Consider the following 13,410-nt stretch of genomic DNA (forward strand, 5'->3'; position numbering starts at 1 on the left):
TTATTCTTTTATTAAATTTTAATTTTTTATGTAATATATTTACAAGATATCTTTATAAATTACGTTACTTATTTCTCAAATTAAATCGCGATAAGATAAAGGTCTATTAATAGGCGTGTTTTAATTAATTATAATTCATGTACGAATTTATGAACGAAAATGAGCATACGTCACGAAAATTATTACCGTATGTCAAAGTTGTTATAACAATTACAAATTTAAAGGTTTTACTAGACCAATCTTATCAAATTAATTAATGAATCGTTGTTTAATATACGGTAAAAATTTAGGTACAGTAACTTCATGTAAAATTAATAGTTGTTTTACAATTTTACGCGAAGTTAACTTCATCTAAATTTTTACCTTAATATACATTTACGCTATTATTATGATTAAGGAGAGGAAACTCCTCGTGATTCATGACAGTAGTGGTTTCTCACTATATCTCCGAGTCTTAACAGAATAGGTAAATATTATGTGTGTTTAATTTAATTTGTCGTTGGTCATTCCCTAACATACATAAGTTAAGATAGATTGACTCAAATAATGAATGCAATTGTGTTTATATATTTCAATGTGGATTGAGTTTTGTTTTAAAGGTATTTTTGGTTAAAGCAATAATTTGTTACTTTTCCGTAAGAAACTACACTCAAATAAAAATATTTAAAACGTTTGTTTTAAATGTTTTTAATAATTAAAATTTAATATATATAATTAATTAAACTGTGTTATTTTTTTAAAAATTAGACCAAATAAATTAATTTGACCGAAAAATTAGTAAATCAAATCTTGAACCGATCTAAATTAATATTATTTTTATTAAAAATAACTACAATATCTTTATTATAAAAAATGACTAAAATACTCTTATTATATATATATATATATATATATATATATATTTTGAAAACTACTCTAAATTCTAATCTTACGAGGATAAAGAAATAAAGTGTTATAATTTAGGATTCTCAAAATTAATATATATAATAGGAGTATTTTAGTCATTTTTTATAATAAAAGGTATTGTAGTTATTTTCTGTAAAAAATAATATTAATTTAGATCAATTTAAGATTTGATTCACTATTTTTTTGTCAAATTAATTTGTCTGACCTAATTTTAAAAAAATAATACGGTTTAATCAATTATATATATTAAATTTTAATTATTAAAAAATATTTTAAAAAAAGATATTTTAGACGTCTTTATCTAAGTAGTTTCTTTCTAAAATTATATTAAAATAGTGATAAGATTTTAATTATTTATTTTGATTTTTTTAATTAAAAAATGGTATGTTAGTCACTTAGTCTTGAACTTTCACTCTTTTTTTTGTAGTAATTTCGAATTTCAATGTAATTTTGGCTAACATTAGATAAGGTTGATTTAAATTTCTGATATTTATTTAAGAAGACTAATAAATTAATTATTAGACAAACTTAAATTGGTTTAATTTATGAGTATTTTTTAATGATATTCTTTTTATATGAATATAGCTAAAAATTGTTATATAATTTAATATATTTAATTAAATTATTTAATATAATATATGTTGATGTTTTAATTATGAATTTTATATAAAAATATTTTTATGTGAATGACGATTTTTTTTATGATTCATGACATTTATTTGTTTAAACAAATAAAATAATTAAAACTCGAACACATATATATTGTATAAGTTCTTGAATCCTAATACTCTTTTAAATAATAAAATTTTTGGTTATCTGTCCATTTTTTAATTAGATGTCGTTTATAAATATTTATAGTAATACATCCAAATCTTTTACTTATCTATAATATATATATATATATATATATATATATATATATATATATATATACAAGGTAGTCAAAATCGTTTGTGAAAACGCATAATTATACACTTTTACTTTATTTTTCTGTTGTGCTTCTGTTTCTCATTCAGAGTCAGGCTACTCCGTGTAAAATTGCTGTTGAAAATCGCAGTCGTCGAAATCGTCACTTCTACTACGTGGTTGCGTTTTAGGTTGAAGAAGTTATTTTCCTTAGCCATGAGTCCTTGATTGCAGTCCAATCTAATCCAATGGCCTAATCTAAATAGAAGACCATGGAAGAGGAGTCCTAGCAGAGTAACAATCTCTAATCTCTTAATCTCTCTCACTTTTATAGTTTATCTCCAATTCTCCATGGCCAAAATTTCAAATTTTCACTTCTCTGAAGTCTCAATCTCTGATTCTATCTCTCTTTTCCTCTGAAATTTGAATTTCACGTGACCGAAAATTTCAATTTGGAGCATCGCCGACTCGCCGTGAGATTTGCCGCTGGTGTTATCGACTCGGACTGGTGGTGGTCGGACTGCGTGAGGCCGTGAGCATCACTTTGCGATTGCAACTTGTGAGACTCTCTGGCTCTGTCTCTCTGTCTATGGGTAATTTAGTTTATTTGAGATTTATTTTATTTTCTGTAAAATTAGTTTTTGCTATTAAATTTTTCTAAATTTTTATAATTTACGAGTCATATTTATGTTCCGTCTTATAATTCAACGAATTACGATTTTGAGTTAGCTTAACGAGTCGAGGTAAAAACTATGAATTTACTACCTTATATATACTGTCTGTATTTTTTTCTTTTTTTCTCTCTTTTTAAGTTTTTTCCTTTTTTTTTCTTTCTCTTCTTCCGCTTCATTAATATCATCATTGTCTTTTTTTATTTAGTTTTTTATTTCTCTCTCAAAAAAGAACAAAAACTAAAATAAAAAATACATAACAAAAAATAAAAAACAAGAATAAAAAGAAATTAAATAAGTTATTGTTAAAAATTGTTACATGAAGTCTAGAATTTTAAAAATTTTCAGTTAAAAATTTTCAATGTCAAAGCAAAAAAAATTTTTATATTGTAATTAAAAAATTTTGGTTATGTTTTTTTCAAATAGCTCCTCTTCTTTTTTTTTTTGTTATTTTTATAGTTCTTTTTATTTTATATTCTCATCATTTTTCTTATTTTATATTTAAAAAAAATAAAAATAAAAATAAAAAAGAGAATAAAAAAATAAAATAATTATGTAATTTTTTATTTATCTTTTTTATAATAAACACAAAAATAAAAAATTATAATTTTATAAATAAAAACAAAAAAATTATAAAAAAAGGAAGAAGAATAATAATAAGTGTTACGGTGGGTAACCGGAGATTAATAAGATGGACGACGTTGGATGGCCCAAGTGTATGAAGGAGGAGAACTCCGGGTGTGTCTGCAACTCGGGAGGCTCCGTCCGACTTGCTCGCGTGCAGGAATGGGGGGTGGTACCTGCAAAGACACTCCGATGCCTAAGTTAGCAAGAGTGTGAGCAGGTCTAGAGAGTATTGGGCTTAGAGATACCTGAGGGGTGTCAGTGTATTTGTAATGGTGAGCCAATAACCACCGTTGGAGTAGTGCCGTATCTTTAGGGTGTTAACCGTCCCCATTATCTTGGGGAGGTTAAGATATGGCTTTATGAAGCGGTTAGAGAGATTTTAGGGGCGGTTACTCATTTGAATGAGTGTTTATCTGCCAGCTAATCTCATATCCGAATTCTTTATTCTAAGTCGTGGTTGACACCGACTTCTTTAGGTGGAGGTCGGTGCTTAGCTAGGCTTGATCTATTGGGTCAGGCCTTTTGGTTGGACCTGGGCCCTTAGCATTGGGCCAGGGTATGAACAGTGCCCCTACTTGAGCCCAAGATCCTGCTAAGGTTTGGGTTCAAGTATTCAACTCGGGTTCGTAGCCGACTTTCACGGGTTTTGAAACCGACGTGATTTTCGCAACCTTTTGTTTCAGACAGTTACGTCAATTCAAGCGTCGTGTCCGTTGAGGGATCATTTAGGGATTGAGGGCTTTGGTAACGGTGCAGTCTCATTAATGACTGCTTTGTTTTTACCATTATGCCCCTTAGCCTATTTATAAATTCTTTCCCTCTCTTTCGTTTTTCCGTTTCTGCAATCTTTCAAACTTCTCCTTTCCCTGCTCGTGCTGCATTCTTGTGTTCGAAGATTTCCGTTCTTTCCAACATTCATTTCTTTGGATAAAGGTTAGTTTTGTTTCTTCTATGTCATGCTTTACATTTGCATGTTTTGTTTTGTGAGTGGATAGGTTGGCCTGTAGATTCTAGCTTCGCGTCTCTCCTCTTTAGGGGCCGTGTTTTTTATTTTTCTTTTTCTTTTTCTTTTTGTAGGTTTCTGCCACTTTTCTTTATATAAAAAATGGCTTCTGTAGACATTCTTTCTCAGTGGGTTGATGTTACGGTCCTTGGGGAGGAGCCGTTGGTCGATGCTGAGTTTATCACTCACCTTCGTACTCATCACCGGCTCTGTACTTCGGAGGAGGACGAGCCAAGATATGAACTGATAACCCCGGGTCCTGAAGACCGGGTCTGTTTTGGGAGAGTTAATGAGGCGGCCCCTCATTTTTTCTTTATGTATGAGTGTATGATCACCCGCTTGGGTGTTTTCCTTCCTTTCTCGGATTTCGAGATATCTGTTTTGCACCACTGTAAAGTTGCCCCTACTCAACTTCACCCCAATTCTTGGGGTTTTTTGAAGATCTACCAGTTTATTAGCCACGCTCTGGACTTTCCGACCTCTCTGAGGATTTTCTTCTTTCTTTTTCATATGACTAAGCCCTTTAGTGGGCTAAACAACAAACAGCAGTGGGTATCCTTCCGAGCCATACAAGGTCGGAGGATTTTTACCCTTTTCGACGAATCTTTCCATGATTTCAAAAACTTCTTTTTCAAAGTTCAAGCCGTAGAGGGTCACCACCCCTTTTTCCTTGATGCGCACTCCTCCCCTCGCTTTCCCCTTTATTGGTTGCCGGCCTCCCCTTGTGAGAAATATGGTCCAGATGATCTGGACGAGGTGGAGGCAGCCATTGTGGGGTTTTTCCGAGAAGCGTGGGGGAGGTCCCCATACTTGGATACCAGGAAAATCCTTCAGGGAACGCCGACTTTTGTTCAAACCCAATTAGGTAGTGCATGCATTCTTGATTTCCGAGTTGTTTCTACCGACTTTGAACATTACCGACTTGAACATTACCGACTTATGACTGTTGGTTGTTTTTCTTGTAGATATGGCAAAAAAGAATGCTCAGGAGGCTTACCAAAGGGTCCAGGAGGCTAAGGCGAAGTCCCGGGCTAGGTCGGGGGGTGCCAGGGCGATCACCTCTCCTCCTCCTCCTACAAATACTGGGACTCCCTCTCAACCTATTGTTATTTCTTCCTCAAGTTTGTCTCGACCACCCCCTTCTTCCCAAATTCTCTCCGAGCCAGAGAAGAAGAAGCGCAAGACTTCAGAGTCTGGCTCTTCTTCTTTTGACGGTGGGGTTAAGGCGGATGCCCTGGCATTCGTCCGAAAGAACATCTATCCTTTTATAAATATGGATGATGTTTCTGTTCGAAACCACCTTACCACCATGGCCGAGGAAAGTTTTAGGACGGCGGGTGTTTGTGGCAAACTTTTGGACATTTTTTAGAAGACTCCCCTCAGCTCTTTGGGGGCATCCTCGAAGGTTGAGGAGTTGGAGGGGAGGATTCTTCTTTATGAAAAACATGAGAAGGAGTTGAAGGAGGAGAGAGATAAGTTGAAGAAGGAGAGGGATCACCTTAAGGAGGAGGAGGGTAAGCTGCGGGCTCAATGTACTTTGGAGGCGAACTTGAGGAAAACGGCACAAGACAGCTATCACAGTTTATTTCAGGATATTGTGGCCGTGAGGAAGGACTTACTGAACTCTCGGAACGCATACGCCGAGTTGGAGGACTCTATTGCCGATGGTGCCGAGGAGTCTTGGAGAATTTTCTTGGAACAAGTCAGAGTTATCGCTCCCGACTTGGATCTTTCTCCTCTACATCCTCACAAGGTAGTTATTGATGGCGCCATCGTTTATCCTCCTGTCCCCGAGGTTGTTTCCGAGTCAGATTTGAAGACTCGGGGGCAGAGGATTATTGAGTCTCCTCCTCGAGATCCTCCGAGTTCGTCCTCCGTTCCTCCGACTTCCTCTTCAGCTCCTCCTCCTGGTCCTGGTGGTGGTGGTTCCTCTACTCCTTTGAAGAAGTGACTTTTTATTTTTATGGCTATATGGGGGCCCGGCCTGTGGATCCCCCCTTTTTTAAACTCATTTATTGTTGTTGGTTTGTGTGAACAATTTTTGGCCTTTTAAGGCCGTAAACAAAATGTTCCGCTCTGTGCCCTTTTTTGGATAAGGGTTTTAAGTTACCTTATGCGTGTATGCTTTTCCTGAGTTCCCCTTAGCTTTTTCTTGAAAACCTTTTCTTTTTGGATTGTTTGTTTTTCGTTGAGGACTTTCGAGGCGTCCTTGAAAACTTCTCCTTAGGTTTTCCTATCTCTTTTTGTTATTCCTCATACTCAACTTTTGTTTTAGCGAGTTCTCATGACTTAGGTTATTTTTGCGATGCGTTTTTCTTCTACTCGGTTTTACATTCCGATCTGTGGATCGAAGTGTTTCCAAGTTTTCCTACTCGGGATCTCGCTCCGACTTATGAGTCGGGTTGTTTCCCGGGTTTATACGATCGACTCATATAACCTCTTTACACCGACTTGTACCTCGTCGTTTTATCCTGACGACCATCTAGGTCGATTCATGGGATTTTCACGTTTTGTCGAGCTTAAGTCGGCGCGTTTCGTAGAAAGACTTAGAAAAATAAAGGAGGATATTGTAAGAGATATTATAAATGAAAAAGATCTTTATTAATTGGGGAGGTACCTTCTTTCGCTACTAAGGGTCTTGATAGCTTATTCCCTTAGTCTCTACTATGATGCCTCGTTAAAAACCCTTCTCCAGAAAAAACCCTTTTGGGAAAAAATCGTGAAGTTGGGAAAAGAGTACATCAGGGAGTAGAGTTCGCTTTTAACTATAGTACCTTTTTAAATTACAAGCATGCCACGACCTTGGTAGCTCAGTGTCATTCAGGTCGGTTACTTTATAATAACCGTTCCCTAACACTTCTTTGATTTTGTATGGCCCCTTCCAATTTGCGGCGAGCTTTCCTTCTCCTGATTTGTTGACTCCGATGTCGTTCCTGATTAGGACCAAGTCGTCTAGGGCAAATGTTCTTCGAATGACTTTCTTGTTGTACCTGGCAGTCATCCTTTGTTTTAATGCCGCTTCTTTTATTTGGGCCCCTTCTCGGACTTCGGGGAGCAGGTCGAGCTCCTCTTTGTGCCCCTGTATGTTTCCGACCTCGTCATGGAGAATTACCCTTGGGCTTTGCTCATTGATTTCTATTGGAATCATAGCTTCCACGCCATAGACTAGTCGGAAGGGTGTTTCTCATGTGGCGGATTGAGGAGTTGTCCTATAAGCCCATGACACTTGAGGGAGCTCTTCAGCCCAAGCTCCCTTTGCTTCCTGTAGTCTCTTCTTGAGTCCTGCCAGTATGACCTTGTTAGCTGCCTCGGCTTGCCCATTGGCTTGTGGGTGCTCCACCGAGGTGAATTGGTGCTTGATTTTTAGACTGGCTACTAGACTTCTGAAGGTGGCATCGGTAAATTGAGTTCCATTGTCTGTAGTGATGGAATAAGGTATTCCATACCTTGTGATGATGTTTTTGTAGAGGAACCTGCGACTTCTTTGAGCGGTGATGGTGGCTAGTGGTTCAGCTTCTATCCACTTCGTGAAGTAATCTATTCCCACGATCAAGTATTTAACTTGTCCTGGTGCTTGGGGAAAAGGACCTAGCAAATCCATTCCCCATTTTGCGAAGGGCCAGGGAGAAGTGATACTGATGAGCTCTTCTGGTGGAGCTACGTGGAAATTTACATGCATCTGACATGGCTGGCACTTTTTCACAAAGTCTGTGGCATCTTTTTGCAAGGTCGGCCAATAGAATCCTGCTCGGATTACTTTCCTGGCGAGTGACCTTGCTCCTAGATGGTTTCCGCAGATCCCACTATGTACCTCCTCCAACACCTCGGTGGTCCTTGAGGTCGGTACGCACTTTAGTAATGGCGTTGATATCCCTCTTCTGTAAAGGACATTTCTCACCAAAGTATAATGTTGTGCTTCCCTTCGGATCTTCTTAGCTTCTTTTTCCTCTTTAGGGAGGATGTCGAATTTCAAGTATTCGACTAAGGGAGTCATCCATCCGAGGTTTAAACCGACTACCTCAAGTACCTCCTGTTTATCTTCTGTCTTTGTAACTGAGGGCTCTTGGAGAGTTTCTTGAATCAGGCTTCTGTTGTTTCCTCCTGGTTTGGTACTTGCTAACTTGGATAGGGCATCCGCTCTGCTATTTAGATCCCGAGTTATGTGTTTGACCTCGGTTTCTGCAAAGCGTCCAAGATGCTCCAGAGTTTTTTCCAAGTACCTCTTCATATTAGGGTCTTTTGCCTGATATTCTCCGCTTATTTGGGAGGTCACCACCTGTGAGTCGCTGTAGATCGTCACCTTTGTAGCACCAACTTCCTCTGCTAACTTCAATCCGGCAATCAAGGCTTCATATTCTGCCTGATTGTTTGAAGCTGGAAATTCAAATTTTAAGGAGACCTCTATCTGAGTTCCTTTTTCATCTACCGATATTATGCCTGCGCCGCTCCCTGTTTTGTTGGAGGATCCGTCTACATAGAGTTCCCATGTAGTCGGCTTTTCCTCTTGGTCTCCTGCGTATTCTGCGACGAAGTCGGCGAGGCATTGAGCTTTAATTGCTGTCCGAGTTTCATATCTCAGATCGAACTCGGAGAGCTCTATCGCCCACTGAACCATTCTTCCTACAACATCCGTCTTTTGGAGGATTTGCTTCATGGGTTGGTTTGTGCGGACTCTTATTGTGTGAGCTTGAAAGTAAGGTCGTAGCCTTCGTGAGGCTATCACTAAGGAGTAGGCAAACTTCTCTAGTTTGTGGTACCTTAGTTCAGGGCCTTGTAGGACCTTACTGATGAAGTAGACCGGGTGTTGTCCGACCTCATCTTCTCTTATCAGGGCTGACGAGACAGCCCTGTTTGCTACGGATAGGTATAGGACGAGGTCTTTTCCCGGTATTGGTCGGGTTAAGATAGGAGGTTGGCTTAAGAACTTTTTGAACTCTTGGAACGCCTCCTCACATTCCGGAGTCCATTTGAATTGGCATCCCTTCCTTAATAAGGAAAATAGTGGAAGGGATTTTAGTGCCGAGCCTGCCAAAAATCTGGAGAGGGCTGCAAGTCGGCCATTGAGCTGTTGAACCTCTCTCAAACAAGCCGGGCTTTTCATTTCTAGGATGGCCCTGCATTTATCGGGATTGGCCTCAATCCCTCTTTGTGTTAGCATAAACCCTAGAAATTTTCCTGCCTCCACCGCGAAGGCGCATTTTGCGGGATTTAGCCTCATCCCATGCGACCTTATAGTGTTGAAGACTTGTGAGAGGTCGGATAAGAGGTCGACTTCTTGTTTGGTTTTTACTAACATGTCGTCGACGTATACTTCCATTAGGCTCCCTAGATGGGGGGAAAACACTTTATTCATCAGCCTTTGATACGTGGCTCCTGCATTCTTTAGTCCGAATGGCATGACCACGTAGCAATAATTGGCTCTTGGCGTGATGAAGGATGTTTTCTCCTGGTCTAGTTCATACATCGGGATTTGGTTATATCCCGAGTATGCATCCATGAATGACAGGTATTGATACCCCGAGCTGGCGTCCACCAGAGTGTCAATACTTGGTAGGGGGTAAGGGTCCTTAGGACATGCCTTATTCAAGTCGGTATAGTCGATGCACATTCTCCATTTACCATTCTGTTTTTTGACTAACACTACATTGGCTAGCCATGTTGGATATTTGACCTCTCTGATGAAGCCGGCTTCCAAGAGGGCCTGTACTTGTTCCTCCACTATTAGGGCTCGTTCCGGGCCGAGCTTGCGCCTTCTTTGTTGTACAGGTCGGGATCCTGGGTAAACCGAGAGCTTGTGGGACATGAGCTCGGGATCAATCCCGGGCATGTCGGAGGCTTTCCATGCGAAGAGGTCAGAATTAGTTCTTAGGATTTCACCCAACCTTTGTTTTAGGGTTTCCCCTAGGTTGGCTCCTATGTAAGTGTTTTTTCCTTCCTCCTCTCCGACTTGTATCTCCTCGGTTTTTCCTCCCGGTTGGGGTCGCAGCTCTTCTCTGGCCCTTGTGCCGCCGAGCTCTATGGTGTGGACTTCTTTGCCCTTTCCTCTTAAGTTTAGGCTTTCATTGTAGCACTTTCTTGCCAATTTTTGATCTCCTCTCACCGTTGCTATTCCTCCTGGGGTTGGGAATTTCATGCAAAGGTGGGGAGTAGATACCACTGCTCCAAGGCGATTAAGGATAGTCCTGCCGATTAAGGCATTGTAGGCTGACCCTTCATCGATGACTATAAAGTCTATGCTCAGAGTCCTTGATTTTTCCCCCTTTCCAAAAGTGGTGTGAAGGGGTAAGAATCCCAGCGGTTTTATTGGCGTATCCCCTAATCCGTATAGGGTGTCGGGGTAGGCTCTCAATTCTTTTTCATCTAACCCTAGCTTGTCGAAGGCGGGCTTGAAAAGGATGTCCGCCGAGCTTCCTTGGTCTACTAGGGTTCTGTGGAGATGGGCATTGGCTAGGATCATAGTTATCACCACGGGATCATCATGCCCGGGGATTATCCCTTGCCCATCTTCTTTTGTGAATGAGATAGTGGGGAAGTCGGGTGTCTCTTCCTCGACTTGGTAGACTCTTTTGAGATGTCTTTTGCGAGAGGATTTAGTGAGGCCCCCTCCCGCAAATCCTCCTGAGATCATGTGAATATGTCTCTCTGGAGTCTGCGGTGGTGGATCTCTTCTATCCATATCATCTCGCTTTCTTTTTCCGTGGGTGTCCGACCTCTCCATGAGATATCTATCAAGCCGACCTTCTCTAGCCAGCTTTTCTATCACATTTTTAAGGTCGTAACAGTCGTTGGTGGAGTGACCATATATTTTATGGTACTCGCAGTAATCGCTGCGGCTTCCCCCTTTTTTATTTTTAATAGGTCTTGGGGGTGGCAGCCTTTCAGTGTGGCAAATCTCTCTGTATACATCCACTATAGAAGTTTTTAGAGGAGTATAAGAGTGATATTTCCTGGGCCTCTCGAGACCGAGTTCTTCCTTCTTCTTGACTTCCCTTTCCCTCTCCTTAGATGAGGGAGGGGGTCCGGGTCGCCAACTCAGGTCTCTTAATTTTGCATTTTCTTCCATGTTGATGTACTTTTCGGCCCTTTCTTGTACATCACTTAGAGAAACGGGGTGCCTTTTAGATATGGACTGTGAGAAGGGACCTTCTCTGAGCCCATTGACTAACCCCATTATGACTGCCTCTGTGGGCAGGTCTTGGATCTCCAAACATGCCTTATTGAACCTTTCCATATAGGCTCGCAAAGTTTCTCCGGCCTCCTGTTTTACCCCCAGGAGGCTCGGTGCATGTTTTACCTTATCTTTCTGAATTGAAAACCTCATCAAAAACTTCCTTGAGAGGTCTTCAAAGCTGGTGATTGATCTTGGTGGGAGGCTATCGAACCACTTCATTGCCGCTTTCGATAAAGTGGTCGGGAAAGCTTTGCATCTCGTAGCGTCGGAGGCGTCAGCTAGATACATCCGACTTTTGAAATTGCTTAGATGATGCTTTGGGTCTGTGGTTCCATCATAAAGGTCCATATCGGGGCTTTTAAAGTTTCTTGGTACTTTTGCCCTCATTATGTCCTTGCTGAAAGGATCCTCTCCACCCGGGAATTGATCTTCTTGGTCGTCGCGGGAGTTGTGACCCTTGAGGGAGGATTCCAGCTGTAAGAGTTTTCTCTCTAACTCTTTTCGTTGTTCCATCTCCTCTTTGAGGTACCTTTCAGTTTCTTTCTGCTTCTCCCGCTCTTGCTCCAATTGTTCTAAGCGACTGTGGACTAATCCCATTAATTCGGTTATGTGGGATGGTCCACCTTTTCCCGATTCTCGCTCGTCTGAGGGGTTTGCCTTCGGGTTTTTTACCCCGGAGGTGCCTTCTCTATGTTGATCATTAACTTCCTGGTGGAAGGTTAAATCCACATTGTCGTTACCTGCGTTCAGATTCTCTTCTTCGGAATCCGTTTCCGCATGGACTTCCTCGTGGGATCTATCCGCCATCGATGGGTGATCTCTCGGGTCCCCGGCAACGGCGCCAATGTTACGGTGGGTAACCGGAGATTAATAAGATGGACGACGTTGGATGGCCCAAGTGTATGAAGGAGGAGAACTCCGGGTGTGTCTGCAACTCGGGAGGCTCCGTCCGACTTGCTCGCGTGCAGGAATGGGGGGTGGTACCTGCAAAGACACTCCGATGCCTAAGTTAGTAAGAGTGTGAGCAGGTCTAGAGAGTATTGGGCTTAGAGATACCTGAGGGGTGTCAGTGTATTTGTAATGGTGAGCCAATAACCACCGTTGGAGTAGTGCCGTATCTTTAGGGTGTTAACCGTCCCCATTATCTTGGGGAGGTTAAGATATGGCTTTATGAAGCGGTTAGAGAGATTTTAGGGGCGGTTACTCATTTGAATGAGTGTTTATCTGCCAGCTAATCTCATATCCGACTTCTTTATGCTAAGTCGTGGTTGACACCGACTTCTTTAGGTGGAGGTCGGTGCTTAGCTAGGCTTGATCTATTGGGTCAGGCCTTTTGGTTGGACCTGGGCCCTTAGCATTGGGCCAGGGTATGAACAATAAGGAAAAAAAAAACTGCAACATTAAGGTCAGAATCTTAAAGAAATATATGTCAAAAGTTAAAAAATTCTTGTGTTATGACTAAAAAAATTTAGTATTATTTTTTTACATAAAAAGAAAGAAGTATGATTTATATGTAAATGTGTAAACAGTTTTTATTAAATTTGGATTAACTTAATTAGTTAGACTTAATTCAAAAAATACTTAAATATATAGTAGGACTAAAATATTTAAATGACTTTTTTTTAAGACCTTATGAATAAGTACATCTGATTAGCTTCATGCACAAGACAAATATAAGTTCTTATATGGTACTCCTCGTGGACAAGGTAAATCATATAACTTAATGCAGATTTTCATACGTGAGAGAGACTCCAATTGGCTGGCCTATACAAGTTGCTAATAAAATAAGAAGATACGAATGTTTCCAAGCCAAGCAAGCAGCCAAACAAGATAAAATTAAACTTTCTTGCAAATGCATTTTCCATGAGAAACTCAATCATGATTATCAGTTGTTTGTTAAATATGTAGTCAATAATTTGCTTTTTTCTTCTTCACAAAAATGAAAGAAACATATTGTATTTTTTAGATAGGTTATTGTGTTTTTCAAAAGCATAAAGTATCTTTGACAAATATGCTTATATTTACTTTTTTTTTTAAATAGGAGTATTTTTAAAAATATTTAAAATATTTTTAAGAATTCATTTTGTTTATTAAAATTTAAAAAATTAATATAATTTTGTATATTA

The sequence above is a fragment of the Arachis stenosperma genome, chromosome 5, assembly GCF_014773155.1.
Source record: "Arachis stenosperma cultivar V10309 chromosome 5, arast.V10309.gnm1.PFL2, whole genome shotgun sequence".
In the NCBI taxonomy this organism is placed as follows: domain Eukaryota; kingdom Viridiplantae; phylum Streptophyta; class Magnoliopsida; order Fabales; family Fabaceae; genus Arachis; species Arachis stenosperma.